The 12,336-nt window shown below is 45.8% G+C and overlaps 1 protein-coding gene across 1 annotated transcript in view; it reads left to right on the forward strand.

The window, feature by feature from the left end:
- Window positions 1-6,386: 6,386 nt before the first annotated feature.
- The window catches only part of LOC126475515 (uncharacterized), a 294,048-nt gene continuing 288,098 nt past the window's right edge, over window positions 6,387-12,336 (forward strand). Inside the window, exon 1 of the mRNA XM_050103442.1 lies at window positions 6,387-6,492. The gene's annotated coding sequence lies outside the window, so the exon portion shown is untranslated. The remainder of the gene's footprint in view (window positions 6,493-12,336) is intronic.

Consider the following 12,336-nt stretch of genomic DNA (forward strand, 5'->3'; position numbering starts at 1 on the left):
AATGGAAAAGAAAATGAGGAACTGTTACATGACAATTAGTTGGGCTTTGGGAAAGGTAAACGTACAGAGAGGCACTTCTGAGGTTGCAGTCGATAATGGAAGCAAGGCTGAAGAAAAATCAGTCACGTATATAGGATGTGTCAACGTCATACATCGAAATTGCTAACAGGAAATATGCAAAGAAGAATGGAAAAGAAAATTGAGGAACTGTTAGATAACGATTTGTTAGGCTTTGGGGAAAGTAAACAAACCAGAGAGGCAGCTCTGACGTTGCGGCTGATAGTAGAAGCAAGACTAAATAAAACCAGTCAAGTTTACAGGATTTATCGACCTGGTTGAAATGGTTCAAATGGCTCTGAGCACTATTCGACTTAACTTCTGAGGTCATCAGTCACCTAGAACATAGAACTAATTAAACCTAACTAACCTAAGGACATCACACACATCCATGCCCGAGGTAGGATTCGAACCTGCGACCGTAGCGATCGCTCGGCTCCAGACTGTAGCGCCTAGAACCGCACGGCCACTCCGGCCGGCTATCGACCTGGTAAAAGCGTTGGAAAATGTAAAATCGTGCAAGATGTTCGAAATTCTGAGAAAAATTGGCGTCAGCTATAGAGAAATACAATATACAATATGTACAAGAACCAAGAGGGGAAAGCGCGACTGCTACCGTCGCAGGTTCGAATCCTGCCTCGGGCATGGATGTGTGTGATGTCCTTAGGTTAGTTAGGTTTAAGTAGTTCTAAGTTCTAGGGGACTGATGACCTTAGAAGTTAAGTCCCATAGTGCTCAGAGCGATTTGAATTTGAACCAAGAGGGAACAATAAAATGGGACACCAAGAACGAAGTGCTCGGATTAGAAGCGGTGGAAGACAGGGTTGTAGTCTTCCGGCCCTGCTGTTCAATCTATACAGCGAAAGAGCTATGAGGGAAATACCAGAAAGTTTCAAAAATAGAATTAAAATTCAGGGTGAACGGATATCAACGATAAGATTCACTGATGAGATCGCTGTCGTGAATGAGTACAGACAGTGGACTGAGAGTAAACCGATGGAAGACAAAAGTAATGAGTACTGGCAGAATTGAGAACAACGAGAATCTTAAAATCGGAAATAGGGATCACGAAGTAGACGGAGTTAACGAATTTTGCTACCTCCGCAGCTAAATAACCCACGATGGAAGCAGCAAGCAGACTAGCACTGGCAAAAAGGGCGTTCCTGGCCAAGAGAAGTATAGTAGTATCTAAAGTAGGCCTTAATTTGGGGAAGACATTTTTGAGAATGTATGTTTGGAGCACAGCTTTGTACTGTAGTGAAACATGGACTGTGTGAAAATCGGAACAGAAGAGAATCGAAGCATTTGAGGTATGGTGCTACAGACAAATGCTGTAAATTAGATGGACCGACAGGCTAAAGAGTGAGGAGGTTTTCCGCAGAGACGGGGAGGAAAAAAATATTTGGAGAACACTGACAAAGAGAAGGGACTATATGATAGGACATCTGTTAAGGCATCAGGAAATAGCTTCCATGGTACAAAGAGAGCGCTGTATAGTGCAAAAACTGTAGAGGAAGACAGAGATTGGAAAACATGCACTAAATAATTAAGGATGTTGTTGGTAAGTGCTACTCTGATGGGAGCAGGTTTGCACATGAGAGGTACTCGTAGCGAGCTGCATCATACCAGTCATTATAGGCCTACTGATGACAGGAAAAAAATCGCTTCGTTCCTCCAGTGACCTCTGGTATACCGCCTTTAAGAGCATGTTATTTCACATGCTCTGCGCAGAATCGTTTTGGTATCCACTCGCAGCTTGTTATTCTTCATGCACCTGCGCGTTTGTTTTAGAGATGGGCAAAGTCGTTCATCGTTGGGAATTAGTTCACTGGTGATCGCTCTTTTTTGAGAACCGTTCATTTTTACTCGTTCACCGTACATTGTGTTTGGTATATGGTTCTTATGAAAAATTAGTACCGTAGTTGACTGAAGATGGAAGGCACCAACAGGGGGCACTTGGCTCCCCCCTGGAGAACAGAGTTTTTATTCATAACAGAATTCTCACACACTTGTAATTTAGTGATTCTGCAAAAAATCTCGTTTAGCCAACTGTAGTGTTGTGTGGCTGATAGCAGTGAAATAATAGAAGGTAGCACACGAAAAACCGGCCGAGTACAGACTGCTCGCCTATTACGCACGATTTGTTAACCGCTACGAGCAGAATAGATAAACATCTAATAGTTAGGCAGTGAAGAAATAACAAATAAGCTAATGCAAACAACTTCGAAACAATAGACGACGACTGGAGGGCGACAGTGAGCAGTCTAGTACTCGGGGCCGAATTTTCGTGCGGCACCCTGTGCCAATGAAATAATATATTAGGAGTTATATTCTCTGTACAAAATGTGACACCGTACACTCGATTACGAAGAGCGGGCTTCATTCGGGTGTAAGTCGATCTGCCTTCTATAACAATGAACATGCTCTTTTAACTTGGATTTAAAAAAAAAAAAAAAAAAAAAAAAAAAAAAGCACCCGGGAAATGGCCACTCGTGTGTGCCGTGCCGACGTCCTTTGCAAGTGGAGTAACAAAAACTGTTGCCTTTTTACAAGTATTTCTTCTGGTGTTTATCGAAATAGTGAAGTAAGCTGATACGCCGTTTTGTTACCTGAAAAGATGTATGTATTACATACCACGTAATTTTTATGTAGTTTACATAATTATAAAATACATTTTAATTACCGGTCGTGGGCCGGCCGGAATGGCCGTGCGGTTCTAGGCGCTACAGTCCGGAACCGAGCGTCCGCTACGGTCGCAGGTTCGAATCCTGCCTCGGGTATAGATGTGTGTGATGTCCTTAGATTAGTTAGGTTTAATTAGTTCTAAGTTCTAGGCGACTGATGACGTCATAAGTCAAGTCGCATAGTGCTCAGAGCCATTTGAACAATTTTACCGGTCGTGGACGCTGCATAGAATACGAAAAGAACCAGAAGTTCAGAGTTCAAAAAAGGTTTGAAACAGGTCTAGAATGGGCGTGCGAAGCGAACGAAACGAACAAAAACAATGCAAAAACAGACATAATGTCTGATAGGATAGCCGCAATCAGTGATTTTACAATGTTACTTATAATCCGTCTTGATTGCAAAATGTTTATTCATATGACCGGTTTCGGTTCCTCTAGAACCATCTTCAGATCTGATATTTCGGTTGTAGCAGAGAAGGAAACATAGTAGGTGAATATGGATTGGGGGAAGAAATGAAAGAGGAAGCCGCCTTGTAGAATTTTGCACAGAGCATAACTTAATCATAGCTAACACTTGGTTCAAGAATCATAAAAGAAGGTTGTATACCTGGAAGAATCCTGGAGATACTTAAAGGTATCAGATAGATTATATAATGGTAAGACAGAGGTTTAGGAACCAGGTTTTAAATTGTAAGACATTTCCAGGGGCAGATGTGGATTCTCACCACAATCTATTCGTTATGAACTGCAGATTGAAACTGAAGAAACTGCAAAAAGGAGATGGGACCTGGATAAACTGAAAGAACTAGAGGTTGTAGAGACTTTCAGGGAGAGCATAAGGGAACAATTGACAGGAATGGGGGAAAGAAACACAGTAGAAGAAGAATGGGTAGCTATGAGAGATGAAGTAGTGAAGGCAGCAGACGATCAAGTAGGTAAAAAGGCGAGGGCTAATAGAAATCCTTGGGTAACAGAAGAAATATTGAATTTAATTGATGAAAGGGGAAAATATAAAAATGCAGTAAATGAAGCAGGCAAAAAGGAATACAAACGTCTCAAAAATGAGATCGACAGGAAGTGCAAAATGGCTAAGCAGGGATGGCTAGAGGACAAATGTAAGGATGTAGAGGCTTGTCTCACTAGGGGTAAGATAGATACTGCCTACAGGAAAATTAAAGAGACCTTTGGAGAGAAGAGAATCACTTGTATGAATATCAAGAGCTCAGATGGCACCCCAGTTCTAAGCAAAGAAGGGAAGGCAGAAAGGTGGAAGGAGTATATGGAGGGTTTATACAAGGGCGATGTACTTGAGGACAATATTATGGAAATGGAAGAGGATGTAGATGAAGACGAAATGGGAGATAAGATACTGCGTGAAGAGTTTGACAGAGCACTGAAAGACCTGAGTCGAAACAAGGCCCCGGGAGTAGACAACATTCCATTAGAACTACTGATGGCCTTGGGAGAGCCAGTCCTGACAAAACTCTACCATCTGGTGAGCAAGATGTATGAGACAGGCGAAATACCCTCAGACTTCAAGAAGAATATAATAATTCCAATGCCAAAGAAAGCAGGTGTTGACAGATGTGAAAATTACCGAACTATCAGTTTAATAAGTCACAGCTGCAAAATACTAACGCGAATTCTTTACAGACGAATGGAAAAACTGGTAGAAGCGGACCTCGGGGAAGATCAGTTTGGATTCCGTAGAAATGTTGGAACACGTGAGGCAATACTAACCTTACGACTTATCTTAGAAGAAAGATTAAGAAAAGGCAAACCCACGTTTCTAGCATTTGTAGACTTAGAGAAAGCTTTTGACAATGTTAACTGGAATACTCTCTTTCAAATTCTGAAGGTGGCAGGTATAAAATACAGGGAGCGAAAGGCTATTTACAATTTGTACAGAAATCAGATGGCAGTTATAAGAGTCGAGGGGCATGAAAGGGAAGCAGTGGTTGGGAAAGGAGTGAGACAGGGTTGTAGCCTCTCCCCGATGTTGTTCAATCTGTATATTGAGCAAGCAGTAAAGGAAACAAAAGAAAAATTCGGAGTAGGTATTAAAATTCATGGAGAAGAAGTAAAAACTTTGAGGTTCGCCGATGACATTGCAATTCTGTCAGAGACAGCAAAGGACTTGGAAGAGCAGTTGAACGGAATGGACAGTGTCTTGAAAGGAGGATATAAGATGAACATCAACAAAAGAAAAACGAGGATAATGGAATGTAGTCAAATTAAATCGGGTGATGCTGAGGGACTTAGATTAGGAAATGAGACACTTAAAGTAGTAAAGGAGTTTTGCTATTTAGGGAGTAAAATAACTGATGATGGTCGAAGTAGAGAGGATATAAAATGTAGACTGGCAATGGCAAGGAAATCGTTTCTGAAGAAGAGAAATTTGTTAACATCGAGTATAGATTCAAGTGTCAGGAAGTCGTTTCTGAAAGTATTTGTATGGAGTGTAGCCATGTATGGAAGTGAAACATGGACGATAACTAGTTTGGACAAGAAGAGAATAGAAGCTTTCGAAATGTGGTGCTACGGAAGAATGCTGAAGATAAGGTGGGTAGATCACGTAACTAATGAGGAGGTATTAAATAGGATTGGGGAGAAGAGAAGTTTGTGGCACAACTTGACTAGAAGAAGGGATCGGTTGGTAGGACATGTTAGCTTTGGAGGGCAGCATGGAGGGTAAAAATCGTAGAGGGAGACCAAGAGATGAATACACTAAACAGATTCAGAAGGATGTAGGTTGCCGTAGATACTGGGAGATGAAGAAGCTTGCACAGGATAGAGTAGCATGGAGAGCTGCATCAAACCAGTCTCAGGACTGAAGACCACAACAACAACAACAACAGGAGTAACCCGTCCAAATACAGCAACTTTCACATGTGACGCAGCATGTGAGAGATGCTGTATTTGGACGGGTTACTCCTGTAACCGAAATATCAGTCCTGAAGATGGTTCTAGAGGAACCGAAACCGGTCATATGAATGAACATTTTGCAATCAAGACAGATTATGAGGCACATTGTGAACAAAAACAACTCGATACTGAACTAAGAGCAGTCGGCAGTGGAACTGCGACGAGTGATCACGCGAAGGACGAGTCCGACCGGGCGAGACAGAGACAGACGGGAACGGGGCCGAGGCTGGAACGAGACCGGCTGACGTGCCGTTCCCGAACGAGGCCGAGCGTTTCCCATTCCCGGGAACTACAAGTAGAAAACCGCGACCGAAGTGAACTATGAAAGACCGTTCCTTAGAATTCGTTCCTCGCTCGTTCCGTTCAGCTTGGTGAACCGTTCCTTTGAACCCGTTAGTTCGCGAACGACCCACCTCTTGTTTTGCAACGCAGCATCTTGGCCCGTGCTACCCGCTCAAGTGCCGCCTGTCGCTCGCTAGTTTCCTGCGGCCGCTAGGCAATGAAACAGTGCTGCCTACGCAGTGAGCACCAAAGACCAGTCTCCCAGACTATACCAGATATTCCGTCGCGCACGCCGCGCAGAGCGAGCGTCCGCGCTGCCGGTGTTTTGGCGCGCGCGCTTTCTGCCGCCAGCTCGCGGCTGCCCCCTCCCGCTCACCGACGCCTCCCCCCCCCCCCCCCCCACCCACACCCAGGCGGTCGCGGCCGCGGCCACCTCGCAGGACGCCGACAGTGTACCGCGAGCCGCGATGCGACCTCGTGCCTAGACGCCACGCCGCCTCCTGTGTCGTGCCAGCCGCCCACTGCCAACCCCGCAGCTCGCGAGGTAAGACAACAGCACAACGAGAACCACAGCCAGCGTTCTCCCAGTGGCTCAGCCTTCCCCTGTGCCTGTGCTCTTGGCGCCCTGTGGCATTTGACCGTTCCAGCCGGCCTGCTGTGCCCTTTACAAGGACTGCCTGCCGCCTGCTGCGCGACTCAACTCCAGACACTTCGCAACGGCGCTACCGCTGCGAGGAATTCCTCGTGCGTGCTTTCAGCAAATTACGACGCCTTGGGGATACGTACTGATCTGCAACTAGCTCTTTGGCAGGCTGGAATTATTGTTTGTTCTTATTCTCCTGCCTCTGTGATGTGCGGGTAAAAAGGAAAGTGCAAAAATTGACGCCTACTCTATGGAAGGCCCCGTTTCAAAATACTACGATGAAAATTTGTCAGTGTGACGGATCTCTGGGCATGAAACAGTGTTGCAACTGTGTTATTTTGTGTCTTGCTGTGAAGAGAGTTGGACGTTTTTTTCATTAGGGTGTGGTCACTTCGAGTAAATACCTACAAATACGTTCGCTCTTTAGAGGTCTCTAAGTGGCAAGTTTTGGCTCCTATAGGATGCTAAACCTGTATTGCAAATCGCGTAAATGACTAGACGTACGTCTTCGAACAAAAAGGACTCGTTGATGATTGGCTCAGATTTCATTCCCACTTACTAAAGTAGACAACGCTAAACAAGTTTTCAAATTCGTCGCCGTCGTGTTGTTAGCCTATTAGGCTTCATTTGAGAATAAAAGGCACCATGACAGCGCTTGGCAGCGTGTCTCTTCAAAAATGACATGTAATTTATCTAGTCACTCGAGAAAACATAGAAATCAAATCGTTTTTAATGTTTAAAGTCATTACAAGATATAAATCGCGGGGGGCTTCTAACTTGTTTTGCGTTTTGCAGTGGGGTGTAGTCGCGCTGCACTGTTTGTTTATTTAACCTTGAATGGAATTTGACAACCTATGGCCAGTTATTTACATTCACGTCTTCTTATCTAGTTCCTTACAGTGAAAATTAATTTCCAACTTATTTCAAAATACAGTGTTCATAGTTTTAATAACGGGAGAACTGACAGGTTTTGCCACGCCCACCGTATTCTAATATAGCACCTGAAGAGCAAAAAATATAATCTAGATGACAACTGTTGACAGGTAACGGGCATTTATTCGTTTTTTCAGTTTTATGCCTTTTATTGACATCAGTTTGTTGATTGTTGTTAGACATGCGAGGTAAGAAACTTTCTCTTCGTACCACGTGTAATTCGGCACAGTGTCAGAACGGTGTTTATTCGTCACAGCCAACACAAAATCAACCTTCTTCATATGTGCAGCCGTTTGGCGGACTGGTAGTTGGTCCAAGATACTTGTCTTTCAGCTGCAACGCTGTACCAAATAAGCCACTCGACTGCATCCCAGTACCCACCTAGATTCTAACAGCTTCAGCTTGACAAACCAGACAGTACCTGTCCCCCCCTCTCCCTCCCCCCCCCCCTCTCTCTCTCTCTCTCTCTCTCTCTCTCTATCTCTCTCTCTCTCTCTGTGTGTGTGTGTGTGTGTGTGTGTGTGTCAAGGAAATTATATTCCTATGTAAATTAAACAAAATTAGTTATTACGTCGTTTGGTAAAAGTACAAGCCGAGACACTCATACTGCAGTGATTCTGCCAGTAAATAAATAAACAACAATGTATCCGTCCTATCGAGAATGTAAGAAATACATATCGCGTTGATCTTCCTATCATCAATTTTGCTTTAATGCAATGCATGCGTCCCAGTAAAGCCTACGTACCTTTAGAATTATCTATTAATTTTAACTTCCTCAAATGTAAGTTGGCTTCAGATTACCTAGCACCTAATCCATCTCACTAAGAGGCCTGATACGTGCTATTATTTTATTAAGTTTTGCTGGTAGTACTACGTAACTTTGGAATGGAAGCCGAGCGGTCTAAGGCGATGCAGTCATAGGCTGTGCGGCAGGTCCCGGCGGAGGTTCGCCGGCCGTGGTGGCCGAGCGGTTCTAGGCGCTACAGTCTGGAACCGCGTGACCGCTACGGTCGCAGGTTCGAATCCTGCCTCGGGCATGGATGTGTGTGATGTCCTTAGGTTAGTTAGGTTTAAGTAGTTCTAAGTTCTGGGAGACTAATGACCTCAGCAGTTGAGTCCCATAGTGCTCAGGGCCATTTGAACCGGCGGAGGTTCAAGTCCTCCCTCGGGCATGGGTGTGTGTGTTTGTCCTTAGGATAATTTAGATTAAGTAGTGTGTAAGCTTAGGGACTGATGACCTTAGCAGTTAAGTCTCATAAGATTTCACACACATTTGAACATTTGGAATGGAGTGTTAATGCGACAGTGCGCTCGGGGACTGAACAGCATCGCTTCGAAAGCGTTACGCGATGCTACAGGCTCTTTAGGACTGTACCCGAAAATCTAAGTATCAGCTCACACAGCACAATGTTTCATCGACGCCAGACAGCGCATGGGGTAAGTTCAGAATTTTAAACATTGGCGGGGATGTGATTTGCAGAATATTGTAGATACGGAGCCTGTTCGGGGCCTAGAGCCTGCACGGTAACACGTATCCAAGAGACCTATGACGAAGACAACCACACGAGTCACGGATAAGGCGGTGGGCCAAGTAATATGACGTCAGCTCCGGATGACGTGCACCTCATCCGCATGGCAGTGACATACCGTACGTCCATCTTCATCCCAAACATTAACTGATGCTGGAACAGTGCCACAGGTGTCTCCTAGTCTGCTAGCAATAGCACCGACGTCTTCTGCACCACGAACTACATGCACGTGTCGGTTTGAGCTGGATACATGTCATGTCGAAATGAAAGCGCCTCGCTAAAACTGTACTGGCCGGCCGGTGTGGCCGAGCGGTTCTAGGCGCTACAGTCTGGAACCGCGCGACCGCTACGGTCGCAGGTTCGAATCCTGCCTCGGGCATGGTTGTGTGTGATGTCCTTAAGTTAGTTAGGTTTAAGTAGTTCTGAGTTCTAGGGGACTGATGACCTCAGATGTTAAGTCCCATAGTGCTTAGAGCCATCTCCATTCTCAGTAATCAGAGTTATGTCATCTGCACATAAAATTACAATTGGTCTAGTGTTATGATCTATAACAGTTCCAGCGGTCGCGCGGTTCCAGACTGAAGCGCCCAGAACCGCTCGGCGACATCGGTCGGCTACTAGCTCAACAGTTGCGCGCTATTCGCCCGTACATATATCCGCAACAGTCATTCACCCCTGTCATCTATGACCCATGGTGCAGCACAGTTGCTTCGGCGCCAGTTTTGAATAGGGCCATATTGCCGTTCATGGTATACCTGAGCCACGGCAGCGGGCGAACTGTTTACAAACATAGCAGTTTCGGAAATACTTCCACTCTTGGCCCGAAAACCAATTATCATGCCGTTTTGGTCTCAGATAAACAGCTCCGTTTCCGCGTTACAACAATGACTGCACAGTTTCCCGCATCCCTGCCCGACACGTTTGATATAGCCTCCATTGTCACCTACTGTTAGTCGTTATTGCACGTTGACTGTGATCACATTAATGTGACTGGATCGTGTAGAACTACGTCGTTAAAAACTTCGATGTGACATCACGCTTGTATGTAACGTTATTACATATGAGTTTCTGGACGTTTCGGAAATTTCATGCGTTTAACAGAATAGTAGTTTCCCTCCTTGCCTCCTGCTCGGAAAAGATGTTACTTGCCGTGCACGCCTCTTTCGTTTCCTGAAGCGGCGGAAACTGGAACAAAATTCCTGAGCTATTTGCGGGCCCGTAATTAGAACGACGTGGCGCCTTCTAACAACACTCGCGTTCGGTGGCCGCATTTTTTCGCAGGACGCGCGCGCGGCAACAGCTTCCGCGTGCAGCTAATACCGACGCGATTAATCGCGCCGCTGGCGTTTCGCAGCTGCTTGCTCGCCGCGATCAGAATATCGCGATCACGAACGAGTATCATTTATTCAGGAGCCAAACGCAGCCGACGACAACTTCATTACATCGTCCACAGCCCAGGCGGGTGGAGCCAATCTTGGCAGCGCTCCGGTAAACCAAACGCGTAGCAATCGTAGCTCTCCCCACCCACCAGCAGACACGTCCCTGCGACAGCCCACCCTATTTGGTGTGTAATCGAAGCGGTGACCCCATCCTTGCGCTTGCGAGGCGTCGCAGCCTCGAAGCCAGTGGTTCGCTGAACTGTGATCCCAAGCCGACTATCAAAATTTAGCTTACGTCGCTTAACAATTTTACCGTAGTGCCCATGTTCTGTAACACCTACATTGTCCTCAGTCACACCTTCAAGCAGGTTGGCTCCTTTCCTCTAGATAATGATGCAAACTACTGGCCATTGAAATTGCTGCACCACGAAGGAGATCTGCTACAGACGCGAAATTTAACCGACAGGAAGAAGATACTGTGACATGCAAATGATTAGCTTTTCAGAGCATTCACACAAGGTTGGCGCCGGTGGCGACACTTACAACGTGCTGACATGAGGAAAGTTTTCAAACCGATTTCTCATACACAAACAGCAGTTGACCGTCGTTGCCTGGTGAAACGTTGCTGTGATGCCTCGTGTAAGGAGCAGAAATGCGTACCATCACGTTTCCGACTTTGATAAAGGTCGGATTGTAGCCTATCGCGATTGCGGTTTATCGTATCGCGACATTGCTGCTCGCATTGGTCGAGCTCCAGTGACTGTTGGAAAAATATGGAGTCGGTGGGCTCAGGTGTGCAATACGGAACGCTGTGCTGAATCCCAATGGCCGCCTATCACTAGCAGTCGAGATGACAGGCTTCTTATCCACAAGGCTGTAACGGATCGTGCAGCCACGTCTCGATCCCTGAGTCAACAGATGGGGACGTTTGTAAGACAACAACCATCTGCACAACCAGTTCGACGACGTTTGCAGCAGCATGGACTGTCAGCTCGGAGTCCATGGTTGAGGTTACCCTTGACGCTGGATCACAGACAGGAGCGCCTGCGATGGTGTACTCAACGACGAACCTGGGTGCAAGAATGGCAAAGCGTCATTTTTTCGGATGAATCCATGTTCTGTTTACAGCATCATGATGGTCGCATCCATGTTTGGCGACATCACGGTGAACGCACATTGAAAGCGTGTATTCGTCATGGCCATACTGGCGTATCACCCGGCGTGATGGTATGGGGTGCCATTGGTTACACGTCTCGGTGACCTCTTGTTCACATTGACGGTACTTTGAACAGTGGACGTTACAATTCAGATGTGTTACGCCCCGTGGTTCTGCCCTTCATTCGATCCCTGCGAAACCCTACATTTCAGCAGGATAATGCACGACCGCATGTTTCAGGTCCTGTACGGGCCTTTCTGGATACAGAAAATGTTCGACTGTTGCCCTGGCCAACACATTCTCCAGATCTCTCACCAACTGAAAACGTCTGGTCAATGGTGGCCGAGCAACTGGCTCGTCACAATACGCCAGTGACTACTCTTGAGGAGCTGTGGTATCGCGTTGAAGCTGCATGGGCAGCTGTACCTGTACACGCCATCCAAGCTCTGTTTCACTCAATGCCCAGGCGTATCAAGGCCGTTATTATGGCCAGAGGTGGTTGTTCTGGGTACTGATTTATTAGGATGTATGCACCCAAATTGCGTGAAAAGTAATCACATGTCAGTTCTAGTAAATTATATTTCACCAATGAAAACCTGTTTTAATGACCAGTAGTGTAGAATTTGAAAGAGAAGTCCTGGATGCTATCTGATGATGGGTTTAGGCTCGAAACTACCGGTTGATTATAATAAAGTGCAGCTACTCACAGAGGTCCCTTGTGGGCTGTAATTATCGAACAGCATTGAAA

Source organism: Schistocerca serialis, chromosome 4, assembly GCF_023864345.2.
Source record: "Schistocerca serialis cubense isolate TAMUIC-IGC-003099 chromosome 4, iqSchSeri2.2, whole genome shotgun sequence".
Lineage (NCBI taxonomy): Eukaryota > Metazoa > Arthropoda > Insecta > Orthoptera > Acrididae > Schistocerca > Schistocerca serialis.